At 43.4% G+C, this 18320-nt stretch overlaps 1 protein-coding gene across 2 annotated transcripts in view; it reads right to left on the minus strand.

The window, feature by feature from the left end:
• PDYN (prodynorphin) overlaps positions 1-17872 on the minus strand; it is a 28602-nt gene extending 10730 nt beyond the window's left edge. The window contains exon 1 of one of the 2 annotated variants that reach the window (XM_083146669.1): positions 17627-17872. The gene's annotated coding sequence lies outside the window, so the exon portion shown is untranslated. The remainder of the gene's footprint in view (positions 1-17626) is intronic. The other variant, XM_083146668.1, reaches the window with a different exon arrangement.
• Positions 17873-18320: the final 448 nt, after the last annotated feature.

Below are 18320 nucleotides of genomic sequence, written 5' to 3' on the forward strand. Positions count from 1 at the left end.
ATACATTTAATGACCACATGTGCAATATTTAGAAGTAGAAATTGTACTTATTATTACGTATTATAAAGAAACGGAGTAAACTTTTAAAATCGGTTCAAATTGATTTGTTCAAAGCACCAGGAATGATGCCACAGTACCTGCGTGTGCATGGCATTTATTGGGCACTGCTATTTTAAGGTTCATACACATGTAAGAGATTTAAAAGAAGCATGACAGGGCGGTAACAGATAAATAAAATAGGGTTATTTTAAACTCCTGGTTGAAGATGGCAGTGAGCCGGCATTTCCTATGAAAACTCCATTTGTGCTCAATGTGATCAGAGTCCATTATGTTCCAGCTCCGTGCAACAATAATATAATTACACCTAGATGCGCATGTAACTTACATAAGGATATTACTGAGCATTGTTTTCTTACACTCATGAGACCATTTACATATTATTATTTTTTTGCCCACAAAGGACAATTTCTATTTTCAGCATAATCCATTCTCGCATGGACCTGTGAATGGGAGCCATAAAGAGCTACATTATTTAATACTTTGACATAGGAATCATAACGTCAGATTTCACCAATGGCGCAACAAGGTGCGAGGGAGGCCTGTTTGACCCTTACCCCTGAGCGCATGACATCATGAGTTATTCAGTTGTACTTAAATATTTTGAAGACATCACTTTTGAAATACTGGCTGCTCAATCAAGTGCGTGAAAGGGAACAAATAGGTTTTTCCCCCTAGCACATGGTATCAGTAACCAGACTTAAGTTAAAACTACATGGAAGTAGGATTCAGAGATCTTGCTATTGCTATATCTAGGTGCAGGGTATGGCACCCCAAATAATCAGCATAAGCCAGAAAGCCCAGAGCAGCACACCAGTGAAACAACTATAGTGTTAATAGGTGTTAGTGTTAAGAAGCCAGAACTATGTACAAAAGTAATACATCTGATCAGTGGTGTAACTATAAATTTAGCTCCCCCCTGCCAAAGAAATTTGTGGCGCCCCCTCCTCCAGTCCCTACTGTCCCTTCTTCAGTAAACCGTATGACAATGGTGCAGACTGGTTACCTAGGCCACTGTGCGCCGCCATGTAGAGTGCTGAAGCTCCCCAGGAGTTACATGCACCCATGCGGCATAACAGATTACATGTAGCCTTCCGTCACCAGGGGATACTAGCGGAAGTGTGTGCGGGTAATGACACCGGCCGCCCCCAGGAGCAGAGGAGGCAAGGAAACTGGGGGGGGGGGGGGGGGGGGCGGCTGTCACCTACGGTCCACAGCTACAGTACACGACCACCGCCGCCCACTACTACTGACAGTGTGACAGCAAACTGTGTATTCATACAGGACAGCGTTTTTTTTTTCAGTGCGCCCCGAGACCGCTGGCTCCCCCAAGCAACAGCTGGGGCTGCCACACCATAGTTACGCCACTGCATCTGATCGCAGTACAAATTTGTTTGGAAAATGGGCAAAACCATGTGCACTGCAGGTGGGGCAGATGTAACATGTAAAGAGAGAGTTCGATTTGTGTGAGTTATTTTGTTTCTGTGCAGGGTAAATACTGGCTGCATTATTTTTACACTACAATTTAGATTTTAGTTTCAACACACCCCACCCAAATTTCTGCACATGTTACATCTGCACCACCTGCAGTGCACATGGTTTTGCCCAATTTCCAAACAAATTTGTACTGCAATCAGATCTGAATAAGGGCCTAAGTGAGAAGTGTTAAATATAATGTACTAGTGTGCCACCTCAGGCCCACCCAGTTAGGGGCATTTTAGAAGAGGATCAGGAGACCCGTGTGCAGCCGGGTGTGGATCAGTTGGTCAATAGCAAGTTGTTAGACAGTCATTAGGTCGACATGCATTTAGGTCGACATGAGTCTAGGTCGACAGGGTCATAATGTCGACAGGGTCATTAGGTCGACATGGGTTAGGTCGACAGTGGGTTTTTCACTATTTTTGACCCGAATGTTGACAGTCAACACGGACACAGGTTAAAGTGCACTGCATCCCCTTGCATGGCTCACTGTGCTCGCCATGCTTCATGTTCGGTGCCTCGCTATGCTTAGTTCACTATTTTCTTCTTCCACCACACCCTAGTGGATGGTAGGGCATGAAATACCACCTAAGGACCCATGTCGACCTAATGACCCTGTTGACCTTATGAATCTGTCGACCTAACCCATGTCCACCTAGGCCTAAGCAGTGATGGGGCCAATCCCTGGATTGAATACAGGCCGCAAGCTCATTTCAGCTGGCGCATGGGCAGGTGGCCATAGAGAAAATGCTGGTAGCATTTTTAAATTTGCGCCAGATGGAAATCAATTGGAGCTTGCGGACAAGCAGCCAATCATGAGCCACCACAGGGGATCTCTGTCTATTTTATCTGTCCTGGGCCCTGACATTTCTGAAGGCAGCCCTGGATACATGTGCAAAAAAGAAAAATCACTCCACTGCATCCACCATTGGCAGTGCGTACCAGAATCAATACTTGTAGTCATTACAGCTGATGCCCATTCTGCAAAATAAGTCTCCCACACGTACAATATTAACTATTACCTGGGTCAGAGGAATCACTGTGGATGGTGACACCCAGTGCACCAGTGTGGACTAAATGTGCAAGCTGAAGGTGCAGCCACTGACCACAAAGCTACACCCCCTGTTGTGTGATGTTGTGGAAGGAATGACCATGTGCCATGCCCCTATTCTACTTACACTGGGGCTTACTCAGGGCTCCTGAAGCTCCTGGGCAGCCCCTAGCTTATACCCAGTCTCCCTGCACAGTGTTGCTGCTTGGCAGAGCCAGCTTAAAGAAGGGGGCAGCATTGCAGGCGCAGTCGCTATGACCCAGCAATTTTGAGGAGGGTTTGTGACATCAGCAATGACCACTTCCACCCTGATTAATGGAAGTCTGAGCTACTTACAATTACACAGAAGGCAGAAACAGGAATTGCGTATGGATTTGTGAGTGGACGGCAATTAGCAATCCATTTGCAATTCAGTAGCAATTTTGCAAGGGATGTTTTCTATTTCTGGGCAGTATTCAATGAGGAAAATTCGCAGTGTTTCTGCTTTTTTCACGTTGGACAGAGAATTTTGGTTTCAAAAAGCGAACAACCCTATTCAACGTGCACTTTTCGCCGTCTTTCTAAGTGATTTTCGCCGTGTCTCTCAGTGTAGCAATTCTCCATCTTTTTATGGAGAAGTGGAATGTGAACTTTTAAAATAAAAGTTTTTTTGTTTTAACTTTGGTGTCAAAAAATCAGGAATTTTATTCTGTGAAAGGGCATGCTATTTTTATTCATGTGCTTATAGCACATGAATATATATTTAATAAAAAATATATATATATTTTTTACATTTATTTTTACACATAACAGCCAGCAGGGGGCCGGAGCCGAGAGCCGCTCATTAGATATTCACTGCACCCGATCATTACATATGCACAATCGGGAGCAGTGAATATACCCGGTCCCCTGCTGGCTCTGGGGGGGGGGCAGCTTGTGCTGCCTGGTTCCCGGGGAGCCCTCCTCCCCTCCACATACGTTCTGGGGCAGGCAGGGAGACTTCAATCTCCCTGCCTGCCACCGTCCCATGGCTCCCTGCCGTGGACGCTCGTCCGCTGCAGGGGTTAAGATTCACCATGAGGGGCAACGAGCCCCTGCGACGTTGAATACTGGGAGAGCGAGTGGCAGCCAGCCCTCCGGAACACAGCGAGTGTGCAGCGAATCCTAAACAGGATTCGCTGCACACCGCAATTTTTTACATTGAATACTGCCCTCTGTCTGGTGGTGGCTTTCTCCTTTCAGTCCACTGCGAATTCTCACAGAAGTGGTCTGGTCTGATAACCTGCTTCATTTTATACAGTCCGGCACCCTGTTCTGTTGGATCCAGCTGATAACCCAGCACCATCGGTTCCAGCCTGATACTCTCTCCATAGGTTCCTGCTCAAAAGACCGAATCATTTGCTCTAGTCCGAGAGCCTAACTATCAGTTCCAATCTGATGCTATGCATGCTAGACTTCAGCCTGCTATTTGTAACTTTGGTCTCAGCCTCTTACCTCTGGTTCACAGTCACCTGTACTGGGAAACCCAAACACAGGGTCAGGACCTGCCCTTTTGGCCCAGTAACAGCCAGTTTCCTTTGCAGGGGTCCCTGGAGATGACCACTGGTTGGTTTAGACTCTGCACCTCTGTCTCTGCCTCTGTCAACTCCCCAGAACCCACCTGTGATATTATCATTATTAACAGCATCAACTAGAGGTCTTGCCTCGGCCTTCTTACTTCTTGCTTATGCGCAAGAGCTGCCTGAGACCTCCAAGCTTCCAGTTCTCCATGTCCACCATTGGTTCACTACGGTCACAGCCAGAAACACAAAACCTCCACACAAGACATACACACTGCATGACAGAGGTCTTTACATTGCACTGCTTGTTATGGGATTTTATTGTTCTTCCCAGACTGCTATAGATGTGCGTCCAATACATTAACTGACACCTTACTACAATGTGCTCAATTTTCCCACACTGGGGCAGATGTATTAGGCCTGGTGCAGAGATAAAGTTATAATAAAGGTGATCACGGACCAGCCAATTAACTCCCAACTATCATTTTTCAAACATAGCTGATTGGCTAATGCGTAATCACCTTCTACTTTATCTACACTTTATCTCTCCACCAGACTTAATACTTCTGACCCACTATATACAACATTCCTTTTGTATATACAAAACCGTTTTGGAGAAGGAGGTCAGGTTGTCATGCCAATATCTAGTGGAACTTCTGTGCGATTTGTACTAGAAATATGTACTTAATAAATCTCCATGGATACACTCAATGTTGAAGAGTGAATCATTGTTAACAGTGTCATTGGGGATCATGCAAAGCAGAAATCTGTGTTACTATTGTAGGCTTGGATGTTTAATCACTTTCTTTTCTGCCCCCAAAGTAGTGGTGACATAATATCAGTAGAAACATGAGACAACTCAAATGTCAATGAAGTTTCTTAATGTGAATTATCCGCACACAAGTTGAACTTTCTTGAATGAAAGCAAAAATAAAATTAAGAAGATGTAAGAAAATCTATATTTATTTTTTAAGTATTAATACAGTATTTTCTCACTGTGATTTACAAATAGAACAAGTTAACGCAGGAGATTTCCAGTTGCCTGGACACTCTTCCACATACATGAAGCATACCGGCCGCCAGTTCAATCATGATTGTGATAGCAGTACTATACAATTTACTACTGCATGCAGAATTGATCTGTGTATAAGATCAGTGACAGCAACTACTCCAACCAAGTCTGGTATGTATGCATGTGTGGACAGGCACAGACCAGAGCACAGACCAGTGCAACAGACCAGAGAGCAGCTACCAGCAGGAAGTGACAGGTTTCTTTCCATGAGGTGGGTGAATATGTGCTTAGAAAGCTTAAGTTCTATCTTCTGATGGTTACAATATCTATGTAAGTATACTTATTATGGTTTGTGTAACCTTATCTCTTATTTTTATATTTTTTATATGAGATCAATATGATTTATATAGAAAGTCAATTTTTAGACTTTCTACCCTAAAACCATCTATACTACTGATAAAGTATTAGTACTGTGTTACATATTACATACACTATATAGTATATAAGGAGACCAATGTTTATAAATTGTATATGTTCTGTGCCAGAGGAAGGGTCTTCTCCCCCAGACTCTCAACCGGCTCCGATGGTCCACAGAATGGGGGACTTATGGGGCCTACACACAGAGCAATTTCATGGAATTTTCTAAGCGATCTGACTAGATTGCTCAGAAAATGCCCCTAGATCGCTCCATGTGTAGGGGCCATAGCGATAGCGATGAGTGGCCCCACATATCACTATCGCACGGCGATTCAATTCTGCATGCTGGATAAATCTAGTGAGATTGCCGGTCAGAGCCAGTGACCCTGACCCACTGACCCTGACAGATCGCTCAGCACACAGCACTGACTCACGGCTGTGCAGCGCTGTGTCCTGAGCAATCTGAGTGATCTACATTGCTCAGATCGCTCAGCAGTGTCGCCCCATGTGTAGGCCCCTTTACATTGTGGAATGGTGGCCACATTTTGAATAAAACATCCAGCTTGAGCAGACAGGCTCTACTGACATTTCTACATTTTTACAGTGATCATTGGCCCTAAATATGTTTGAAGTATTACATACACTGCACTTTTAATGAGGCAGATTATAACTTCTAACAAGGTGAGGCTTAAGAAAGGAGGGTGAAGCTTTGTGCACACTCCTCTCTGTGGGCCTCCTCCTCTCTGTGAGCCTCCTCCTCTGTGCAGCGTCATGCACGGTCTCTGCAAACATTGCACCCGCGACACAGGGAAATTGGTCCTATGCCATTTTCCAAGTAATTTCTCTGCATCATCAGCACTGACTTGGGACTCCAGAGAGGATAGGAATTAATTATGGGGCAGGTTGTGCGGTATGGGTCACTCTGGTCCCAGGGACCCATACACACTGCATGCATTATAGAAATGCCTGCAGTTGTTATGCAAAAAGTATGCCCCCTTGATGTCCTGGCCACACTCCTCCCAAAATCAAGCATTTGGAAATGCATATTTGAAAATCTTGACATATTTAAAACCTGCCATATTTATCTTCTCTTCAAAGGTTTATTGACATGACATCCATAGACAATTTGCTGAAACGTCATACAGGGCAGTTACCCACAGCAACCAGACACTGTGGGGTTACAGTAAATGTACTAAAGCTAAAATTAAAAGAGGGGATGTTGCCCATAGCAATAAATCAGATTCTCTGTATCATTTTCTATCATTCTCAGTTGCATCCTAGAGAATGACAGACAAAATCTGATTGGATGCTATGAGCAACCTCCTCATTTTTAGCAACTGTAGTAAATGTACCAGTTAATGCCATTAGATGGGGATGGTGCATGCCTGCCCTTAAGTTAGTGCATAACATTTAAAATGTCATTTATTTATTTGGTACTTATGTAGTATCTGGGCGCCCGATTTTAAGATCGGGTCGGAAAATCGCATAGAATCGCATCGAAATCGCATGCAATATCGCATGCGATGTGATTCGATGCGATTTTCCATAGGATTCAATGTTAACAAGGTCCTGTTCATTTCCCCACTATCCAAGTGGGCATAGAGTTGATTTTATATAGCGTGGTGAGCGCAGTGAGCCACCGAGCCCGAAGCGTGGTGAGCGCAGCAAGCCCCGCGAGGGGCCGCGGATTACTTAAAATGTTTTCCGCGTCCGCTCGCCACGCTTCGCCACGCTTCGGGCTCGACACGCTATATAAAATCAACTCTATGCCAATTGGATAGTGGGGAAATGAACAGGACCTTGTTAACATTGAATCCTATGCAGAATCGCATCGCATGCGATTCGATGCGATTTTGCCGAAAATCGCGTCGAATCACATCTGATTGTATGCCTTAAGGTAAGGCATACAATCACAAAATCGGGCGCCCAGATACTACATAAGTACCATTTATTTTTTAAGAAAATACCTACGTAATGTAAGGCTTTCAAAATGTATTAAGCAACATTTACTGTATTTGCTTGGAAGAACTAAAGCTAAATTAGTTATTCATATTAGGGGAAGCATATTTTGCAATGCATTACAGACTTTTCTTTGGTCACATAACTTAAGGGTATTATTGTCGTCTCTGTACTGGACCCACCTCCTAAATCCTGACATCAGCAGGCTGTGGCCACTAGCTCTAGGAAGTTGAGCACTGCCTGAAACACGGCACCACAGTCTGCAGGGTGTTTGGCCAGTAGCATAACTAGAAATGTTGCGCCCTCCAAATACATTTATTATAATTTTTTTACTTAAATGCTCATTGCCAGAGGTTCCATGCTCATTTCCAGGGTGTTTCTTTTTCATTGCCAGTGTTTTTTGCTTGTTACCAGTGGATTACATGCTCATTGCTAGGGGTTCACATGCTCATTGCAAGGGGCAAAATATATATATTCCAGGGTAAATAAATAAATATATATATATACATATATATTTACTTAGCTAGAATCTGTAAATGCTGGCTAGCGATATACGCTATCCAGTAGCATGTCTAGCATCTACTCATCTGTCCACTAGGACCTCTAGCATATGTCTCCTCCAAGGCATTGGCCATTTTTGAAGGGATATTTTCATCACATTCCATACGGACGGCCAGACCCATTGGAATCTGCAGAGACCATGTGACTGCTTGGGCTGCGGTGCCATTGTTATTCTACTGTTAGGCTACATTGTTATGCTACTGTGTCTGCCCTGAGACTCCCTTGGATGCAATGGCAGTTCTATAGCCTTCAGGGTACCGTCCCAGGTTCTCTGCAAGCCCCATGCAGGTGCTGTGGGGACGGACAATAATATTTAAATGAGATCCAAAGGGTGTAGATGGCAGGTTTAGAAGCACATTTTGACTAATGACAGGCAGAGTCTGGATGCTATGGACAACAAATAAAGCTACCACAGTCTACATAAGCCTCTGAAGTGATATTTTCTCTCTCCACGCCATGTACGATTAAAGTAAGACAGACACAGTCTACCAGGAGATGGCGCACACTAAATCTGCATTGATCGAAGAATTTGCAAGATGGTCAAGTAAGCACATTTATTATCCTTTATTTATATGCCACCACAAAGGATCCACAGCGCCCAAGTACATACACAAATAAACAAAACAGGGACTTACAGTTGAATACAATAGAGGATGAGTACAGGGTACATACACATAGCTGCATCAGCAGATGACACTAAAATAAGTATCAGTGTGGCAGAAGATGATTTAAGTAAGAATGGGGAAAGTCCATGAGGGAAGAGGGCCCTGCTCCTGAAAGCTTACATTTTGAAGGGGAGGGACATACAGATAGGGATGGCCATCATTACCTTTGCTATAGATGGTTGCCATCGATGGCAATAGTGCAACTGACCATCGATAGTGTCATACTATGCAATGGATGACCATCTATGGGTACTTGTGACTTATCTGGGCGCCCGATTTTCTTCATCGCACCTAAAAATCGCGTCAAATCGCATCGCATACAATCAGATTGCATGCGATGCGATTTGACGCGATTTTAATATGTGAAGGCACCCAGATGCCTGTTTCATATGTGAAATGGCCCCCCAGACCCCATTTTTAATTGTATACCCACCCTGATGGCTAAATGCCCCCCATTGTTAACGCCACCCCACTATCAACGCCAACCCGAAGCATGACGAGCGCAGCGAGCCCGCGAGGGGCGGCGGTACGCGTCCTCCGACCTTTTCATACCCCCACTATCTACGTCGGCGTGGAGTTGATTTTATATAGTGTGGCGAGCGCAGCGAGCCCCGCGAGGGGACGCGGATACCTGTGAAGCCCGCGAGGGGACGCGTATAGCTGTGAAGGTATCCACGTCCCCTCGCTGCGCTCGTCACGCTTCGGGCTCGGTGGCTTGCTGCGCTCGCCACACTATATAAAATCAATTCCACGCCGACGTGGATAGTGGGGGTATGAAAAGGTCGGAGGACACGTACCGCCGCCCCTCGCGGGCTCGCTGCGCTCGCCACGCTTCGGGTTGGCGTTGATAGTTGGGTGGCTTTAACAATGGGGGCCATTTAGCCATCAGGGTGGGTATACAATTAAAAATGGGGTCTGGGGGGCCATTTCACATATGAAACAGGCATCTGGGTGCCTGTACATATTAAAATCGCATCAAATCGCATCAAATCGCATCGCATGCAATACAATAGCATACAATGTAACGCAATTTTCTCTTCAAGGGAATTTCAAGGGAAATCACGTCAAATCGCATCAAATCGCATGTTTAGGGTACTGGCATACAATTTCAACATCGGGCGCCCAGATAAGTCACAAGTACCCATCTATGTTTTTACCTATCAGTAGTCATCCATTTTCTTTGTCTGATTGGCCTGTCGGGGGCGAAGGTTTACAGATGTCGGGGGCGAAGCTATGGGGGAAAAATGACAAACTAATCCATCTGGTTCTCCCCCCATCGATGGCAAAACTATTCTACATCAGTCCTATAAACCATAAATGATTTCGAATCATCTATGGTCGATGGCCACCCCTACAGACAGACAGATGAGACACATTTGGAATAGACAGTAAGGCTCTGCATCTCCAAGTATTCTGCATTTTAAGAAATCACCATTAATACTTGAAGAGAAATAGACAGAGCTATTGTAACTGCTGGTCACAAGCGACCCAGCATCTTTGTATTGTAAGTATTTTGGAAACTAGGCTCTTGTTCTCTAAGCCCACAGCCACGTGCGTTCCTAAAGGTGCCCATACACTGAGGCAAATTGGCTTGATTTTGGCTGATTGCAACCAATCGGCCCGTTAAATCGGACCAAATCGCATCTTCCTGAAATGCAGTCGGGTCCGATGCGCGGTCCCGTGCGCACCGGACTTGACCAGGTGTTCTGGGACCACCCGTTCTGGGACCTCCCTCCAGGCGGCCAGGTGGGAGGGAAGCAGGGACGCATGCGACCCATCACAACGGATCGCATGCGTCCCTGCCGCCGGGAAGATCCTGGCGGCTTTCAGGGTATCGGGTGTCCGAACACTGCTTTGAGACGTTGCAGCAGTGTATGGGCACCTTTACAGATACAGTAACACGCTGTATGTATGCTGTAAGAGTGAGCAGATTTCCCATTCCCCCAGAAACCACTATTTGTACACAAATACCTGCTCATATGTGTCCTTGAGAGACAGAACAGCAGGCAACGAGGGAAGATGGGGCGCATCAAAGTGTGCTGTATCTATGGTGGTCACTATATGGGATCTATGGTTATCAGCAGTGGGGAGATTCTATTCCTAATTGTTAATTGGCTTAAGGTCAATTTTAGGAGGAATGTAAAAATCTTCTGGAGAAAACTATTGTGTTTATCTTCAAATTCATGCAACAGTCATATTTGAACTAGCATCACTGTGATTAGTATACTGCATTTTCTAGGTAAAATATCATTCATGCAACAGTCATATTTGAACTAGCATCGCTGTGATTAGTATACTGCATTGTCTAGGTAAAATATCATTCATGCAACAGTCATATTTGAACTAGCATCACTGTGATTAGTATACTGCATTTTCTAGGTAAAATATCATTCATGCAACAGTCATATTTGAACTAGCATCGCTGTGATTAGTATACTGCATTGTCTAGGTAAAATATCATTCATGCAACAGTCATATTTGAACTAGCATCACTGTGATTAGTATACTGCATTGTCTAGGTAAATGTACAAATGTCTTTTAAAAATTAGATAGTGACTTAAAATTGACTAGTGACTTGGACATGGTCTGTAACATCTCACCATTTGCTTATCTGATGCCTCTTTCCCACTGCAGCCTTAAAACGGTATATTGCCGATTTTTGAGGGCAAAATACCGTTTAAGGCTGCAGTGGGAAAGCGCCAGAGTTGAAATACTGTTTAAAGTTAAACGGTATTTCAACCCGTTTTCAAAGCAGTGTTTTAAACGGTAATCTACCGTTTAAGAGGCAATGGGAATGCATCTTAAACGGTATTCTTAATGTAAACAGGCTACAATTCAAGCGATTGATTGTTGCCTGTGTTGTGACACTCCCCACAACCCTGAAAAGCCCATTAAAGTCACAGGCACTCATTTGTGCTGTAAAAACGTTTTGAAGAGCTAAAACGTTTTACCTGCAATGGGAATGGTACTTATGCTGCTTTCAGACCGCAAAACTGGCTTTGACCCTGTATTTGGAAACATTTCCAAAAACGGGTCTGCCAGGTAAAACCCCTTTCACACCGCATCTCTTAAACGGTATATTACCATTTAAGTGCGTTTTTTTTGCACTGGCAGACCCGTTTTTGGAAACCTTCCAAATACAGGGTCAAAGCCAGTCTTCCGCGACCGCATACCCCCCCCCCCCAGGCGCGGGTTAACACATACAATACCGTTAACCCCTCCGCACCCCCAACCCCGTTAAGCCCTCCCCGCATTGTGTTTAAGAACACACACCCCCCCCCCCCCGTGAAGTCAGTACCTCCTCACGTTGCAGTTGATCGGCAGCCGCAGTACTGTACCACGGCTGGCTTCGCGTATGAAAAAAATAAGGAACTTTCTGAAAATGGCTGCCCCATAGGAAACCCCATTTAAAAAAACTGTCTTTCGTATGGGGGCAGCCATTTTCCGAAAGTCACTTTTCTTATAAGAAAAGTGACTTTCGGAAAATGGCTGCCCCCATACAAAAGACAGTTTTTTTAAATGGGTTTTCCTATGGGGCAGCCATTTTCAGAAAGTTCCTTATTTTTTTCATACGTGAAGCCAGCCGTGGTACAGTACTGCGGCTGCCGATCAACTGCAACGTGAGGAGGTACCGGCTTCACGGGGGGGGGGGGGGGGGGTGTGTGTTTATAAACACAATGCGGGGGGGTGTTAACGGGGGTGGGGGTGCGGAGGGGTTAACGGGTTTGTATGTGTTAACCTGCGTGCGGGGGGGGGCGGCAGCGGCGGCGGCCTCCAGCGCAATGAATATTTAATGAGCGCATTAAATATTCATTGCACTGAATTTAGGTCCCAGCTTATTGGCTGGGTCCTAAATACCGTTTCAGACCCGATTTTGATCCCAAAATACCGGGTCTGAATCGGGTAGGACCCTCCATTTTAACCGGTTTACAAAAACGGCTTTTGTAAAACGGTTATGGGGTCCTGCACCTTTCAGACCGCACAGATTACCGTTTTAAAACGGTAAAAAAAAGGCAATATACCGTTTACAAAGTGTGGTCTGAAAGGGGCATTAAATGGCATTTAAAACTGTATTCTGCTGCAGTGGGAATGCTAAATACCGTTTAAGATTACCTGTAACTTAAAACGGGTCTGCAGTGGGAAAGCAGCATCAGTTTTATTGCTCACTTTCTCTAGTGGGAGAGGGGCATTGGGTGCGGTCTTAATTACTGAAGTTAGAAACAGCTTTTACAGACCTACTTATTAGAGTAAATTAGGCTGACTAAGCCTTGGCTGGCTATAGAAATCTGGCTTTAGAAATTTAGTCAGAATTCAAAGTAGGAAGATTCTAAGTAGGAATATACAACCGCATACTGTCAGCCTAGACTTAGCCTGGACTTAAACTGAAGGAAACTACAATCAACATAAGTGCAATTTATTACTCTTTCTGCTTGCATATGCACTGTCTGTTTTGAAAATGCACAGCTGTACCTCTAATGACTTCACCTCTTCTGCTCTTCCATTGATAATAGGTGTCCCCCAACATTTCATTCTTGGCCCTCTTCTTCTCTATCTCTACATGTCCTCTCTGGGTGAGCTTTTTTGCTCACTTAACTTCCACTATCACCTCTATGCTGATAATACTAAAATCTACCGATCCTTTCCTGATCTCTCTCCCTCTATCCTCACTCATATCTCCAACTGTCTCTCTGCTGTCTACTCCTGGATGACCCAGCGCTTTTTTAGACTTAAAATATTAAAGACTAAGCTGACCTCTTCCCACCCTCCTGCATAAAACCTGATAATCTCTCAACCTATACAGGGGTGGGGTCCTGGGGTGCACAATCTCTCAACCTAACCTGTTTAAGCTCACTTCTTCGCCTTCTGTGTCACCCCAGTCTGTCTAACCCTCCCCTTTTAGAATGTAAGCTCTCACGAGCAGGGCCCTCTCTCCTTATGTGCATTTCTTAGAATATATAAACCTCTGCCACCCTGATAATTGCTTCAGTGTCCTGTCCCCTGGTGCAACTATCCATATTAACCATGTACTTGTCCTAAACTGTCTTGTACTGTAATTTGTTATGTGTTTTTGATTATAACTATGCTCTGTAAAGCGCTGCGGAATCTGTGTGCGCTATATAAGAAACTGTTAATAAATAAATAAATGGTGATTGGAAATAAATATCATACCTTTATTATCCACCTAGATCAGTGTTTCCCTACCTCAGTCCCCAGGCACATTATCCATGCTTGAGCACAGATTGTTAATCACAACAAACAATACAATAAGGGCCTGATTCTGGTTGGCTGCAAATTAATGTTTAAAATAAACATCCATTCGCAGGCTAGGAGGAACCACCCCCATAATTCGATGGTCACCGATCATTGAATGATGGCAAAAGTGCACGCATATCTAAGTGACTCTCAGGTCACTTAGATATGTGTGCACCTTCGGGAGGAAGTGGAAGTGGTGATGTCAGCTGCCCATCCGCACAACCCGCATCACTGGACGATTTGCATTGGAATGCCCAGCGTTCTCATGGGAACGCCCATTAAACTCGCCCGGTCTGCCGACGCCTGCAATCCTGGGTGCGTGTGCCCGGCGAACACCCTGTTCACCGTGGCCGCATGCACCCTGCTACTGCACATGCGCAGAAATTCGTCTGCGCGTGTGCAGACGCACACCATCAGACCCCTTGCGTACAAAGGGGTCTGAACAAACGGACCTGAATAAGGTCCAATGTCTGTAATAATACGCGCTACTGTGCACTGTCAATGATCCCCCCCCCCTTTGTCTGTACATACAGATCAATCTTGATTATCCAGTTAACAACTGCATATATGGAGCTGGTGACATCACTGACTAATATCGTTATCGATACCAGTCAGTGTGTATTCACTATATAGTGACTCCCGGGAAACCGCCGATATAGATAATATCAGAAGTGCCTGGGAACACCCAGTGAGTAAGCAGCATTAGTGTGTCTTGAGGACCGAGTTTGAGAAACACTGCACTACTGTAGATCCTCTGACATGTACAGCACCTTCCCTGTCTGTAACACAATGTACAAACATATAGGGAACATTTATGTGAACTCATCAGTAGCTTTTAATTTACAGCTAACCTTATTGCAAAAGTGCCCTTCTCTATCAAATATAGTTGTCTGTAACAAAGTATACATGTATTAATAACCCATGTCTACATATATAGGAGCTTACTGAGTGATATATCCAAGTCTGTTCTGAAAATGGATTTTTGCATCTGTAACTCTCTTCCTTTAAAACATATTTGGAACTGACAGGCTTATAGCAATACAAAATTCTATATTTACTCTACACATACTATCTGACCTGCCTATAACAACTGTCTGTCCTCATCAGTAACAGTGCGCCTAACTTGTCTTCTCCGTAATCCTGTATCCATGGTCCTGTAATTCTTATCCGGATCATCTAATTTGTCCATACACTGAACCCATCCTTCTGCGCTCTAGATCTAGAACATTTGTTCTGAATATACGGTGACATTTAATAGGATGAGATATTCAGAAAGTGAGAGATTTGGTAAGAAATTATTTTTGGCAATCATTTACACTTCAAAACCAGTGTGATTTTGCAGTGTCAATGATTGCTGCTTTTAAAAAACCCTGGAGATTTCTTACCAAATCTCTCACTTTCTGAATCTCTCATCCTATTAAATCTCACCCATAATGTTGTATCCATTGTCTTGTAATCCATATGTGTCACATCTGACCTAATAATATATGTCAATTTTTATTATTTATTATTATGTGTATCCATGATGTATGTACTGGCAGTGTTTATAAGTTTGTTAGTCCTCACTGGTTCAGAAAATGAATTGTATATGACTATACCTCCTGTGACTATATGCTGTTGTATGGTATTTGTCTTTATTATCTATTAATGGAAATCAGTGAACTGGAAAACAGAACAATCTGGTGCACAAGGTCACATTTATTACAGTGAAGTGACCCTGGACACTATCCTCTGGCTGCCAGACTTTGTAATTTCATAAATACTACTCAGATTGGGGAGGTGACTACTGCTGTTGTTGCAGAGTATCTAAGGTACAGGTAGGTACGGTGGACTACAGCTCCCAGTGTGGTTATAATTGTGATGATGGTGGTAGTTCCTAGTGTAACATTTATTATATTATTCAATATTGCTTAGATTTATACATATTTCCAAACCCACTGAGGACTGGAGACTACAGGGGACATTTACTAAAATGGGAGTTCTATTTCATATGGGATGATGCTATGGGCAACCAATCAAATACTATTGTCTTCTAGAAGGTGCTAAATGAATAAGTAGATTCTGATTGGTTGCCTATAGCAACTATTTCCCCCTAATTTTTACCTTGATATTTCTGTATGATACAGTGCACTACTATGACGGAACTGTTAAAGCAGCGCCAGTTTTGGTGGGGTATATTAATATTGTACGCCTGTGTATAACACCCCCCTTTGTCTGACATTAATGCACTTTTCATATCTCTGTCCTTTTTTCCTCATATCTCATTATTCATCTATTATGTGACTGAATGAAGATTCAGGTCATTAAATACTTCCCTCCTGGGAATTGTAATGGGGTGAAAAATTGCTTTAAATGAAGTTAATAACTCACATCTCCCTGTCCTCCCAGCCACCGTGTCACTCACGTCATTGCGGCTGACCCAGGGGTGGGGTGAGGAGAACATTAGTGGGTTCCTAGTTTTCAGTTTGACTAAAAAACAGCACAAGATTGACAGTCGGTATATCGCTTTCTCACTGAGGGGTTCAGTTGTTTTGCAGATATTGATGAAAATGCTGAGGACGTGGTTTTATCACAGCTAATGTGGATAGGAATGACAGGGCTAGTGACAATGACATGGTATATCTAAAATACTAGCGCTGTTTTACAGCCCATATAAATCTGCTCAGCCAGGACTGTACAAAAAAGAGTGCAGTTACTTAGCACATACTGTGGAGCCAGTAAGGGAGAATAACTGGGAACACATGCACAAATAAAAGTCTGCAGGAACAATGTTCCCTAAATATGTGTATAGTATATGGCGTAGAGTACAGGTAGTGCACCTGCTCATGGATTAGGAGACAAGAACCGTGTATTACAGATGTCTACAGAGGTTGTAAACTCAAAATCTATTAAGTTATTAGTATACAAACTTGTACATTATTAGTATACACTAACTTAAGGAGGTATTCTAATAAGAAGAACAATTAGGTTCTTAAATGTTGTAAATGATGCTGGTTTATAAATACAGTTGCTACAATAATGGTGTACCCTATCATATATAGCTGTACTATAACCATATCATTGGCATTTCAGAGAGACAAATTGCGGACAACATAATCGCATTACATTACTTTGTGACCACTTACCCTCTGTGCTATATAAAATTTTATGTGTGTACAAGAACTAAACAGTAGTATGTGCCAGCTATAAATCCTTAAAAACACAGGACATATGTGCTATGTAATTCTCTTTTTATTGAATAGAACATTCTACTTTTTATTGTCTGTGTGTGTACATGGAAGGGTCTGTTCTTCATATAAGTTAGAAGACTTAATATCAAGCTTTGAATGTTGTCAATGTGTTATTGGTTTGGGAGTAGTGTGTGTATATGCTGTTAGAGGGTTCCGATGGCATGTTGGATATATATTGGGGTACAGTGTGACTAGAAATTGTGAGATGCTGGATTTCCATACACTATTTTATTGTAGGTTATACGATATTACTTCAAGGTACTGTGTGGTTACAGACTTTGTCATGTGTTGTTGTGGTGCTGTGTAATATATTGCTGATAATATGTCCTTTTGGTGTAAATGCCGGATTAGTGTGGAGAAGTGCAGTGTGCATGCTGTATATTATGTGTGATATAAGGTCTTACTGTTCTCTTTGGTAAGGATTTAGTTGTCCATTATCCTTCTGGTTACCTCTTTTTAGGATGAAGCAGTCTATCGGTAGTTGGGGGTTCCTCTGTCCTTTTGTGGCAGGACACAGAGTGATGTTAACTCCACACAGTCACATCCAGCTTCTCCTGCCTCTGTTAGGAGCGATGAGACTCTTCAGAACTACTTATGTGAGGGGAGGTGCATAGGGAGGGGCTCCGCTGGTGGTAATCTTCAAATTCATCTGCCAATCTCACCTTTGCTGGGGAAAAGAAAAATATTTAAATATCTAAGCACAATAGCACTATATAGTCAATGACAAAGGAGCTGACACTCTAAACAGTGGTATATATACTGTATGGCATAGAGAGAGAGAAAAAGAGAGAGAGGATTATATCAAGTGTTCACAGACTATAGCTTCTCTCAGTTAATCTATGACCATAAAGTGTGAGTGGAAATGTCTTAATAGATACAGGTGCAAGGCTATTCTTATTTTAATGCTGTATAAAGTCTACTGTGTATTTATTTGTTCCGGCTTCTCCGTATTATCCCTATATATCCTTGAATCTCATTCTTTCTATGCACTCAACTGTCACTCACCAGAATGATCCAGCAATAATGTAACATTTGTATGTGTTGCGGCTGTTGCCACAGTGATGCAATATACATGCAGGAACACAACACAACACTACA

This window comes from Crinia signifera, chromosome 6, assembly GCF_055691185.1.
Source record: "Crinia signifera chromosome 6, ASM5569118v1, whole genome shotgun sequence".
NCBI lineage: Eukaryota > Metazoa > Chordata > Amphibia > Anura > Myobatrachidae > Crinia > Crinia signifera.